The sequence below is a fragment of the Marmota marmota genome, unplaced genomic scaffold, assembly GCF_001458135.2.
Source record: "Marmota marmota marmota unplaced genomic scaffold, marMar, whole genome shotgun sequence".
Lineage (NCBI taxonomy): Eukaryota > Metazoa > Chordata > Mammalia > Rodentia > Sciuridae > Marmota > Marmota marmota.
Genome location: NW_025999900.1, coordinates 57,202,096 through 57,215,391, shown reverse-complemented (window position 1 = coordinate 57,215,391; position 13,296 = coordinate 57,202,096). Strand labels below are relative to the sequence as shown.

At 51.8% G+C, this 13,296-nt stretch overlaps 1 protein-coding gene across 2 annotated transcripts in view; it reads right to left on the bottom strand.

The window, feature by feature from the left end:
* Slc24a4 (solute carrier family 24 member 4) overlaps nucleotides 1-13,296 on the bottom strand; it is a 127,057-nt gene that overhangs the window by 106,385 nt on the left and 7,376 nt on the right. The gene's annotated exons all lie outside the window — the stretch shown is intronic.

The following is a 13,296-nucleotide window of genomic DNA, read 5'->3' as shown; positions in this document are numbered from 1 at the left end:
CACCCCCGTGGTCTCTCCTAACTGCACTGTGGAATGAATGACTGGCGACAGGTTGGTGCTACTGAGTGACAGAAGGTAAGGCCTGGGCCAGCCATGGCCCTGAGTTTTGCTCCTGGCTGAGGGCACCTCTGACCCAGCGTCCCATCTGTCCCTCAGACAGGCCTGTCGCACCATTACCTTCCAACAATTCGCACAGCGGCAGAACTTCAGGAGGCTTCAAGGCATGGGAAGAACCCACGTCCACCCTGCACCTGGCCTGCCTCCCCAGACAAGCACACAGCCATCTTTTCCAATAGGCAGTGGTGGGACACTTGGCCATGACTCAGTCCTATGGAGATGGACAGGGAATTTCTGATAAGTCTGCAAATGACTCCTTCTGCCAACTTCTCCTGAAAAGGAATCTCAGGGTGCTACTGCTTGACAACAGCGTGTGTCCGGAAGGCCAGCCTTAAGATGAGACTGCAGATGGGGCGAGGGGAAGGTGAACAGACGGCAGTAACCAGCCCTCTCTGGCAAACAGTGAGGCGCGGAGGCCACCATGTCCTTTCAAGGGTTGCGGCTGCCGATCACTGCTACACTGACATCATCTAACATGAAAACAGGGAAGAAGACGGGAAACTGGAGTTTCAAGGCAGGTGAACTGGGCAGCCGACGGTGGTAACAGCTCCACAGGGCAGAGGATCAATCCTGACACTTCCAGGGCTCAGAAGTCAGAGAGCCACTCCCAGGCAGGCCCACCCTTCATTTTACACCCAGTTCAGTGGATGCTTGTGAGAAGCCGAGCACGCCTGATAATAAAGAGGGGGACGCCACCCGGCTCTGCACTCTGCATACTAAGGACCGTCCATCCAAATTATTTTTGCAGTGCTGGGGATGGAACTCAGGATCTCATGCATGCCAGGCAAGTGCCCTACCACTGAGCTGCAGCCCTGGCCAAAAAGCCACCGAAAGTCTTTGAAAGGGGAATATGGCCAAGAATCAAACCATTACCTTTGCCATGGTTTACTCTTTCAATTTGGTACTGCAAATCTCAGCGCAGTCAACCACTCAGGGACATCTCTGCAAGTTTGCTCAAAGCATGTCTGCCACGCTCTCCAAGTGGAAAGAGCAGCGGGGTTAGTCTACCACCCCATGATACTGTGGCTGCATGTACCCAACCAAATGGGGATTTGCAGGTCCCCTGGCTCTGCTGTTTGGCTGGGGACTGGCTCCTAGGTTTGAAGGGAAACGTGGGCTCTGTTGCCCCGGGTTCACCAGCTCCGCTCCTGCAAACAGCCCAGATTCTCCTGGTGCATACCGTGCCCGGTCCCGAGCACTGCCTGACGGATGTGGCACAGTGCCATCAGGACTGCGGGGGTGGCTGCTTTATGGCCAGTGGTTTCCTTGAAGAAGACCTCAGGATCATACACTGCAGGACAGAGAGGACCGAGTCGGAAGACTTAATTTGGAGTTAAAAACAGACTTTTGGCTTGGTTTCCAATGCCCATCCTCTGCTTTAAAAATAATAATTTAAATGTCACTTCTCTGCACTATTACACATCAGACTAAAGTGAGATCAGGCCGTTGAGACCACCAGACAGGGCTGGCAGACCACTAAACAGTGGCTCCCAAGGTCACACACACCAAGGAAGGTCCCTGCTACAAGGGAGAGGCGCCGATGACAGGCCAGGGCCTGGTGGCTGGGTGTGCAAGGCAGGGGCACCTCTCCATCTCGAAGTGACAAGGAGAAGCAACAGCAATCATCCTGGATGAGAAATAGTCATACTGGGGTGTGCTTGGTGTCCCCTCCCTGCCATCAAAAACTCATCCTCAGAATGAGACTGGCTCCTGCAACTGTGAGTCAGTTCTGTACGCTGCGGCAGGGCAGGACTGGTGTTTGGCACTCGATGGATCCTGTCACCTATAGCATGTTGGTGCTTCCATGAGCAGACCTGCCTCCTGGCTGGGTTCACCCTGTGTGGGCAGGACCTTCCCCAGCCTCCCTAGGAGAGGTGGACGAATGGACACTTGCCTCTAGGGGGTGGACCTACAGGAGCCAGAGGCCAAGGTTACTGCTCACAGGCCGTACCCTTGCTCCATCCTAAGCCAATCTCACCTGAGTCCTGGCGGGCCCCCACCACCAGGAGCTCTAGCACAGGTGGCTGATATGGGTGAGGGTGACTCCGGGCTGCAGTGTGTGGAGTCCTGGGACTCAAGACCCCCAAGTTCTTGGCCTGGCCCTGTACTGCCACGGGAAGTGAATCCAGCAAGTCTACCTGGCATCTCTCCACCCTGACTGCCCGCTAAGCTCATCTGGGAGGTTGAAAAATAATACCTCTCCCCAGATCCCAACCTTAGGGAGCCTGATCTGACGGGTTCAGGGTGGCACCTGGGCACTGCCATTTTTGTGGAGTTCCCTGGGTGATTCCAATGCCCAGCCAGGGCTGAGGACTCCGGTGTTCTTCTCTGGACTGTGACCTGGAGGGCTGGCGTCGTGGTTGGAGAGTTTGATATTTTTCCACTCACTCAACTCCCTCATCCCCCAAAATGCAGCGAATACTAAGTTTACAAAAGCCAACAGCTCAGACAGACAACAGCAGCATGATTCACAAGTCGAAAAGTGGAAACCCCCAAGGTCCGTCAAAGGATGGACAAGCAGAATGTGGTCTCTACATACAATGGGATGCCGTCAGCCCTAAAAACAAAGGCGACTCTGACGCATGATGGGCTTTGGGGACATCATGCCAAGTGTAGCAGTCAGTCACAAAAGAACAAACATCGTGTGGTTCCACGTTTAGGAGGGGCCTGGGGTAGTCAAGTTCACAGAGACGAACAGTAGAAGGGCGGTTTCCAGGGGTGAGGGAGTGGGTGCTGAAAGGGTGCAGAGTTCCGTTTGGGAAGATAAAAGCGTTCTAGGGTGGGTGGCGATGATAGTACTTAATGCCACCGAACTGACACCTAAAAATGGTTAAGAAGGCAAATTTTATATTATATATGTGTTTTAGTCAGCTTTTTCATTGCTGTGACCAAAGGCCTGCCAAGAACAATTACAGGAGGAAAAGTTTATTTGGCTCAGGGTTTCAGAGGTCTCAGTCCACAGGTGGCAGAACATCATGGCAGAAGGGTGTGGATGAGGAAAGCAGCTCAGGATAAGGCAATCGGGAAGCAGAGAGAGGGCTCTGCTCACCAGGGACAAGAAACGTACCCCAAGCCAGGTGCCTGTCCTCCCAGTGCTCAGGAGGATTGTGAGTTCAAAGCCAGCCTCAGCAACTTAGTGTGGCCCTAAGCAACTCAGTGAGACCCTGTCTCTACTAAAATATAAAAAAGGGCTGGGGATGTGGCTCAGTGGTTAAGTGCCCCTGGGTTCAATCCCCAGTACAAAAAAAAAATACATACCCCAAAAACACACCCCCTAGGACCTGCCTCCTGTCACACAGTACCTGCCTACAGGTATCACCCACTTAAACCACATCAGTAGATTAAGACATTGATTAGCTTATGTCTCTTATAACCTGATCATTTTACTTCTGAACATCTTAGCATTGTCTCACATGTGAGTTTTTGGGGCACACCTCATGTTCAAATCATAACAATAAGCCACTATGATTTTAAAAATGACTTCTAAAGTTGAAAGCTTTCTTAACGGCAGAATCTCTCGGCACCTGGAATTCATCATTGTGATCCAACCTGCCTCCAAGAGAGGCCAAGTTCAGCTGCTTTGAGCAGGGGATGGGGAGGACGGGAAGACCACCTTGTGGAGAAGCACCCCTTGCAGATGCTCCAGGGCTGGGTCAAAGCTCTCTAAGTTCTCTACCACTGACATGGGTCCAACGCTAGGCAGCCAGCAGGCAGGGTCTCATGTCATTCTGCCAGGGCCCCCACCGTTATGTCCTGTGATCCTGTTTTACTGCAGAGAAACTGAGTCTGTAGAGGTCAAGGAACTTGCCCAAGGCCACACAGCTCACTGGTTGAGCTGGGACCCAAACCCAGGTCACAATTCAAAGTGCGGCTTCCCGACAGGCAATGCTGTCAGCACCTGGGAGCTTGTTAGAAGCACCAACCCTCAGGCCCTGATCTAGACCCACTGCGTCTGCATTCTAACAGGGGCCTGGCTGAGGGTGCGACACTGGCGATGGAGAAGCCGTGCTCAGAGCTGCAGCGTGCGCTGCCTTCCTCTAACAGTTCGCAGGTCCCTTCTGACTTGCTCACGGAGACGGTTAAGTGTTCCCAGTGAGCTCAGGGCTGCAGAAGCAGCAGCGCTCTCCGTGGGTGTGTGTGGTCTGCCAATTAGGTACCATTGCCCCCACCTTTCCCCTCCTCCTCCTAATGCATATGGGTCACCCAAAGCCCGCAAGTCATTTAGCAAGGCGCGTCACAGTGCGCCGTATTGGGATTTTTGCCAGCTAAGGAAAACACAAGCAAGGTTCAAATGATCAAAGGGATTTCAAAGCAATTCTTTCAAGGACTGGCCCCCTCCGAGACCCACAGAAGAATTACCCAGAAATTAAAGAATGAAAAGATGCACAGACACAGCGAGTCAGTTCCACAGCCGGCACCACATCCCCCTCTAATAAGCCCCCTGGTGCGCTGCTGATCTAATTGAAACGTCCTAGGTGATGGGATTTCCCTGCAGCTTCCTGGGGAGCCACTGAGAATGCAAGGTTTCATTTCAGAGGCACTTAGCAGAGGAGAGCTCGATTCTGCTCCTCCCTGCGCGGCCAGGTGCAGCCCCCCGAGCCAAGGGAGTCCTCCAGACAAGTGCAGCGCCCCTTCCTGCAGCCCTCCTTCGCCGAGGCCCAGCTAATAAGCAGAGCTGCTTGGCTTCTCTAATCTTGCTTATAAATTATTCTATCTACTCCATGAATCGCCTTTATCAATGCTCCTGCAGGTTTCTGGGGGCTTCTAGCCGTCTCTGGAAACGGGTATCTCCAGGCTGAAGCCCTTTCAGCACGGGGCTCTCATCTGAGTCTTGTGAACTGGGGCGTCCCGTGTTCCCAGAGCTCCCATCTAGCACGTTGCTCAAGCCCCTGTGGCTCCCTGGGCTCAGCACCTTGGTAGGGAGCTTGTTCAGCAGTAAGAAGGCATTCCAGCCGCTCATCAGGGGGTCTCCACCCAGTGCTCATCTCCAGCTGGGGAGACAGACAAAGGCCAACCATCCTACCCGGACCCCTCTCAGGAGGGGTGCTCGGCTGCCCCCTGGCAGATTTGAGTGGGGGAGAGGCAGAAAAGGACACCAGGATGAGCCTCAGGTGTGGTGTCCCCACTTGTCTGTGTTCTAGATAATGCTCGGTTTCATAAGCTTTTCCCTATTATTTTGTTTAAATGCCTCCAACGTTGCTTATAGCAGATGCCTCTGTGCAATCCTACGGGGATAAGCCATGCTGGTTAAAAAAGAAAAAAAAAGTGTAATAAACGGCTCCTGCAAATGGATGAAAGGTGGTGCCCAGCCCCACCCCCACTGCACTTCTGCAGGGTGAGAACCACACCTCCGCCATCCCTGCCTCTCCCACCCTGCCTGCCGGGTGCCCCGGGTGCCTCTTTCCTACTCCTGGAACCTCATGTGAGCCAGACAGGAAACAGTGCACAGGGAACTTACATGATCTGCCTCAAAAGCCACCAGGTCCTGAGCCCAGGACCAACTGGAAACACCTCTCTCACCACTGATGTAGCAGATTCTCTCTCCCCATCCCATCTCTGCGGTCACTGTACCAGGTCGTCCCGCCCCATCTGTCCATCAAATACTCACTTATAGCAAAGCACACTTCAGGTGCTGCACACTCTGTGAAGCCTTCCAGCCGTGCCACTACAGGTGACCATTACAAGCCTATGTGGTCCTTCCAACCTGCAGGCTCACTGGGGACAGGGATTTCTCTAGCATCCCCCTAGTGTCCCAGCCATGGAGGCTGAAGAGTGTCTGTCAGATGCCCACTTGAGAAGGTGGGATGCAGGATAAAACTCAGCCACCATGTGCAGGAAAAGGCTCTTCTTGGACAAGGGTCCACATAGAGCGGAAGAAAGGAAGGCACACTTTCCATGCTCCATCATGGAAAATGGCAGGGCCACAGACCTTGGATGTCACCTGTGATCAGAGCGGACAACTCCTACCTCCTACCTCGCATGCCCACAAGATTGGGCCCATCTGTTCACTCCCTGACACGCTGCAGGAGACCATCCCCTCTGCCTAAATCTCTCTGTGGTAGCTACTAATTGTTCTTTCTTCACTTTCTTTGGCCCTGAAATGCTTATTAAGCACGATGCTAAGAACACACACAGATCCTGATTTGAGCCATCCCACACTGCCCACCAGCAGGGCTGTCTTCCTAAAACACACAACTGCTCAGAAATCACCATCAGTCCCCACTGCCTACAAGGCAGAGCGTGAATCCTCTGAGTGTTCAAGGCTCTTGTTGTCTGCTTACATTATAGGTGACTCACCAGCCAAACCCACCTAGACGCCCTATGTCCCAAGATCACCCAGCACTTTTGCTCCCTCAGCCAGAGGACCCTTCGCCTTCCTCCTCCAAAGAGCAGACTCTAAAGCCAGGCTGCCCAAGTGCAACCCCTGCTCAGCCAACTCTGAGCTAGGAGACCTTGGACAAGATTTTGGTTTGTTTTTGTTTTTCATTATTTATAAAATAATAAAATAATTCTGTAATCAAACCCACATGGATAGGACCTTACAGATATAATACAGTGTGTTATCCCTGTATAAATGGAAAAAAATTAACTTTTACCTTTCTAGACCAATATGGCTATTCCAGTAGACAAGTTATTTAACCCCCTCCATACCTTCCTGGTAGCTTTTGTAAAAGGAGATGGTGACACCCCCCCCGACCCCAAAGTACTGTTAAAAGGATCAGCCAGGCAATGTGTGCAGAGTCCTTAGAACAGAACCACTTAAGTGTCTACTCCATCATCCTTCAAAAGCATCTTTAATGCTACCTTTGATGTGATGCCCTCTATGACCTTGACATCAAGGACTTTAATTCCCTCCTCTACAATGAACACTAGCATTGTAGCACTTCCACTCCCCTTGTAACGCAGGATGGCTTTGTAGATTCCTGTCCTCTCAACTAGAACAGGGGCTCCCTGTTGGGCTGGCAGGGTGCACAGCTAGGTCAATTTTAATTTCCCCACGGGCCCAGCAACAGGGGCACTCAACCAATATGCACCCAGCGGTTACCTAGTAAACCCAGGGATGGCTTCCTACCAGGGGGCCTCCTTAGCAGGGTCATTTTTTGCGTATGTGGCTCTTTTAATAAAAACACATATTTTAGTGCAGAGCCAGCCAGCCAGCATGGGATCTGCCCAGCGCTCACTGAACTTGGCATGTATAATGAAATCAAAAGTCTGACATTTGTAGCATGAAGTGAGATTAACCAACGGTGGGGTCATGAGAACGAGCGTGTGCAAAGATGTCTGAACACCCTTCTTCCTTCTGTTCCAGCCAGACATCCCAGCACTGAGATCTTTGCCTTCCAAGAGTCAAGCACAATGCTCCCGCCAAATCTTACTCAGAAAAAGACCAAATCTAAAAAGCTGCCAAATAACTGATTTTCTTTATAACACAAAGAAGGCTTGTTTTTTGGAGTTGAAGCATCTGGCCCACGGTGCAAATGTCGTCACCACCCACACAGCACGTGGCATTGAGTCCTTCAAAGCCCATAGGCTGATGCCCGTTCCACAGCCTGCAAACCAAGGCTCAGTCAGTCAGTGACTTGCACAAAACCACACAGGTTGTCAGGGCATCAACCCTGGCCTCTCTATTCCAGACCTCCTTCCCCAGGTCTCAGATGGCCAGTGGAAAGCACCAGATTTAGTACAAACACACCCCGGATCCTGCATCTGCGTGGCCTGGTCAGACACAGAGTCAACAGCTCTGGTCCTCAATGAACAATAATATGCACATGCAAGCTCCAGGTAAGAAGAGCCCTGGGAGGAAGGTACTGTATAACCGTCAGGAGCTCACACGCACCAGGTATGGTTCCAGAGCTCAGGATCCATCAGTGAATAAAGCAAACTTGCCCCTTCCCTCGGGTTAGAAAGTAAATGAGTTCAAGGCTACAGAACTAGTAAAGGCAGGATCACCCCCTGCCCTCAAGAATCTCACAGGGAAGGGGAAAGTCCAGCACATGTGCCTGTTGTTACGGCTGCCACCTGCCACGGGCTCTCACTGAACCAAGCACACCTGCAATCCGAGGCATCCGCCCTAACCGTGGCTTAGCACAGCCACCAAGAACCATTTCCCAAATTCATCCTGGGCAGGTGGCAGATACCCACACTTCCCAACCACCAGCCCCCCACCCTTGCACTTTAAAAAAAATTAAAATCAAAGTAATCTGATTCCATTGTAGCCCGAGCTGAGCACCTACTCCCTGATAAATCCCCAAAGCCTCATTACTTACTACTGTGCAGTTCTCTTAGCTGGTGTTTGTTTTCTCTTTTCCCTTGGACAACCAATGAGCAGGACGCAGCGGTTGCTAGTAAGCACTCCTCCAGGTAACAGAGATGATGCTCCGATTTCTCAGGAAGCACTTTTCAAAGCACAGTACTATCTGCTTAGATGTCCCTCCGTGGCCAGCAACTGCCCTCTGAGGCCAGGCTCAGAGGTCCTCACTCTGGCCCTGAACCATCTCCCTCCTCCCCAACACCCTCCTTGGGGGATCCTGCTCCATGGTATTTGCCACAGGCAGCTTTGTCTTTGAGCTCAGGCCTGTCTCCCCGCCCCCCACATCCCTATTCCATTTCTTGTCCCCTGACAGTAGGGACTGGGTCCCTTTCAGCTCAGAGCCTAGTGCACCACAGGGCATGTGCACATTCAAGAAATGCATGCTGCATTTGATTTCTTGGGCAATTACCATGAGAAGCGGGGAGCTGTAGGACCAGAAGCCAGCTGGCCATGGGTCCCCTCTGCAAGGGATAGATCCCCCAGCAGAGTGTGCCTTCCCCTCTCAGACACACTGTGACCTTCTGTGCCTTTCCCAAGGGGGACATCCACTACTTTCTTGGGGAAAACAGTAGAGTATTCCAGCACAGTGACATGCCATGCTCTGATGGCCCCTTGGGTAACGGACAACATTGGATCCAAACATCCCTTGTCAAGCATCCGACTCTTCCCTTCCACCCAAGGCAGCACATGGCAATGCTTAATGAGTTCCATTTTTAACTCGGGGAGGAACGTTCCTCAGAGTTCAAGAGGAAGCCGAGTGGGCGCGCTCTGGATTGCGGGAGGCCGGCGTGTCGTCAAGAGCGGAGAATCTGCAAGTCAGGGGGTAGCAGATGGCCCAGCAAGGAGGAGAGATGCTAGCAGATGGCCACAATAGTTTGGATAAGGGGGGGGAAAAACTTTTGATTGCAAACAAACTGATATGAGAAACAGACCGAGAAGCAGCCACACCAATGTCGGCTGGGCCACGAGCAGGCATCTCCCATTCCTCAGGGGTGACACCCGTGACATGCCAGAACTCACCAGAGAAGTTCTCATCTCTAAATCATCTTTTTTCTACCTCCTTAGTTAATAATGATGGATCACGATATACACTCACGATTCGGAATACCCAAGTTTTTCAAGCCTGGCTGGCCTGAAATTGAGTTTCTGGTTGGTGAAATTATTGTGTATGATACAGTAATGATGGATAGAAGTCTATCAAAACCACAGGACCTACCATAGGGAGAGTGAACTGTGGATTTTACTTAATAACAGTGTATTGATTTTAGCCCACCCATTCAAACAAATGTACCACCCTAAGGCAAGATGTTAATAATAGGGGAACTGATAGAAGGGGCAGAATAGAGGGGTTTAATATTAGTTAAACCCACAGACGCTTACTTGGTTCTTAGTGTTGGCTGGGTGACCTTGGACTAGTTACTTAACCTCTCTTGGTCTCCTTTTCCTTATCTGCACAATGAGGACCATAACAGCACCCACCTAAAGGGTTGTTATGAGAAATAAGCAAATAGATGGAAACACTTAGAACAGTGCCCAGCACATGAAGCCCTGGTTCGGCCACGGCAATGACACTCACAGCAATTACCTCTTGCTCTCGGCTCGGTTTAGGTACTTCCATACATCATGTTGGTTAGGGCTTGGAGCAGCGAGGGAGACAGGGAGGGAGGGCTGCTATCCTCACTTTGCAAAAGAGAAAACCTGAAGCTCAGTCAGATTATGTAACTTCTTCAAGGTCACGCAGCCGGTGAGGGTTGAGCTGAGTCTCCAACCCACATGTCTGCCTTCACCACATCCGACCACCAGCTCTAGGACAGACGGACAAAAGCCTTCTCTGGACACTGATAATCTCTGTATGTGCCAGGTCAACCTCATTTTGTTAAGAGAGAGAGGGGAAGAGAGGGAAGGAGAAAGCCCCAAATGCCCACAGGTGGGATCTCGGCACAGGGGAGACTGGAACCCACACCTTCCACTCCCCAAGCCACAAGATCACGTGACGCTGCTCCACCCCCCCAAACAGAAAAGCGTGGGCACATTGATGACAGGCTGCTGTCTTCCTCAGCCTCCGTTTGTGATCAGATTGGTGGCTCTGCTAGGCCACTGGTAGGTGGCTGGTAACACTCCGTCCGAGGAGCCACGGGCTCTCGGGAGGCTGCGCCCTGTGCAGTCAAGCCGCTTCCCAGCCTGGAAGTCCGGCCTCTGCTTTTGGGGAACTGCGCGCTCCTGTCTCCAGCGTTAAGCTCAGTTCTTGCCTTTCCAACTCAAGATGTAACAACCGGAGAACCCGAGATATGGGACTTGTCTCTCAAGCGGCTGCAGCAGTGTTCCAGCAGACACCGTCTTGCCACCGCACCGTGCACTCCCCGCCCACTTGCCCCGATGCACTTTGTGCGGTTCTGGGTCCTCCTCCTCCTGCTCCTGATTTCTCCTGCTTTTTGTACCTCCGCTTCCCACACAGGGCGTCTATGGAGACCCCTGTCCGATGGCCTCCTCTCCTTCCGGCCAGCCTCAGTGCCATCGGCACTGCGGGTCCCATCCCCTCTGACTCTGCCAGCCTCTCTCTTCCTCAGTGGCCTTTACAGAAGAAAAAGCCGGGGTGGACCAGAACCAAGAGGCCATGGAAGATCCTCCATCCAGTGCCTGAGTCAGTCCCCTGTGCTCCCCTGAAACCCCCCTCCATTCTCAGCCTCTCCCAAGAAAAGCCTTAAAGAGGACTTGAACCCCCTGCAACTATGGGAGGGAACCAAGCTCCTCTGACATCTTTCTCTCCAACGTGGTGCACAGGATGGACTCAGCGGAGGAGGAATCACTTACTCTCAAATGGGGGGAGCAGCATAAGAACAGAGGAGACCATGCTAACCCCAATTAAAAAGCCCAAAGTGGGCCAGAAGCGGTGGTGCATGCCTGTAACTGAGAGGCTGAGGCAGGAGGATCATGAGTTCAGAGCCAGCCTCAGCAATTTAGCGAGGCCCTAAGCAACTCGGTGAGACCCTGACTCTAAGTAACATATAAAAAAGGGCTGGGAATGGGGCTCAGTGGGTTAAGTGCCCCCTGGGTTCAGTCCCTACCACCACCAAAACAAAAGCCCAGATTAACACCTGTCAAGAGGTAAGAATGGGTTTTCTATGCAGAAACAGGCTTTATCAGCGTGGCATCCTCCAGCACCCCCAATTCTCCAAAGATTAAAAAACATCAAGCCAAGAGATGTTTGTTTCCAGAAGAGGAAAGAAAAAATGTCTGAGGAGATGTTTACTTGTTCACTTGTCCTCCAGATTCAGTTGACAAATAGTTCTTTGGCACCTATTATCCACTGGCTTTGATCAGCGCCAGGATAAACAGATGAGAAGATCATGAGAACAGAAGCTGAGCTCGGAGCATGCGCCGTGTGCCAAACGCCGTCTTAATCCATGTAATTCTAACAACCTGAGGAGGCAGATGAGCCATCAGCCCTGTGTCCCATTTTACAGGTGGAAAAACTGAAACGTACACCATGGTTTTAAAAAGCAAGCGAGGCGTTCGCCCGCCACATTCTAGCTGGGAGAGGCAGATAATCCAGCGATGCACTGAACTGGGGCTTGCAGGGAGCTGAGCCGAGACGGCTCGACCGCCAGCGACGGCGAAGGCGACGTGGGATGTGGTGACCAAGGAAAGCCTTTAGGATGTAGAGAGACCAGCAAGAACCTGCCATGGACGATCCAGATGGAAAGGGCATGACTTCCAGAAGCTTCCACCGCAGCCCTTGGAATGCATCTGTGGCTGCTTCTGATTTCAGGTTTGGGGCAGGGCCAAGGCGTCTGCATTTGTCAGAGCCCCCTGGTGTCACCTGCCACGCGGGCCGCGGTTGAGACATACCAAGTTCCAACCTCGGCTGTCTTCGGACACTCCAGTGGCCCTCCCCTCCCAGTCTGCCCACTGTGGACATATGCCACCAGGGTCTGTGTGTCTTGGTGACCGCCACAGCACAGAAACTCACTGGTTCTTTCTGTGGGTCAAATGTTTGCGTTCCCCCAAATTTTAGGCAACCCCTAACCCCCAATGTGATAGTATTGGGGGGTGAGTAGAGCTATATGAGATCATGAGGGTGGAGGTCCCAGGGTGGGATTAATGCCCTTATAAGAAGAGAGACCAGAGAGCTTGTGCTGTCTCTCCACCGCATGGGCACACAGCAAGAAGGCGGCCAACTAACTGCAGGCCAGGAAAAGAGTCCTCACCAGATGCCAGGTCCACTAACACCTTGATCTTGACTTTCCAGTCTCCAGAACTATGAGACATAAGTATTGTTCAAGCCACCCAGGCTGTGGCATTTTGTTATAGCAGCCCAAGCTCAGATGGTTCCCAAGGGACTTAAAGTCACTGCCACTTATTTCTATCTCATGCTCTATGCACACAGGACTCACTTGGTCTCAATAGACCATGAAAACCAACATCTAAGGCCTCGAGGCCTGGGTCGTGCCTTCAGATCTCTGGAAAAGAGTTATTTATAAATTTTCCAAAGACATCATGGTCAAAAACGAAGCCAATTGCTTTAGCTGCCCTATATCCTCTCCCCACCCCAAAAGAAAGAAAGAAACTAGTTTTCAGGAAACTTGCTGTTAGACATAGTCTTAACTCTCACTCAAAATTCAGATATTTATTGCATGTCTACCAAGCAGCCAGCAGCGTGCTGACCAGTTCCTCTTGGCCTTTGGTGAATCACATGGGGACCTTGTCAGAATGTGGATTTGAATCTGCAGGGGGAGGTAGGAGACTCTACATTCCTAGCAAGCTCCCAGGTGATGCCCCCACACTGAGCAGCAGCAGAGCTCAGACCAGGTGAGCATCACCTGTCTTCCAGTTGGAAGACTCCCCTAGGCAGTTATATATATATATAT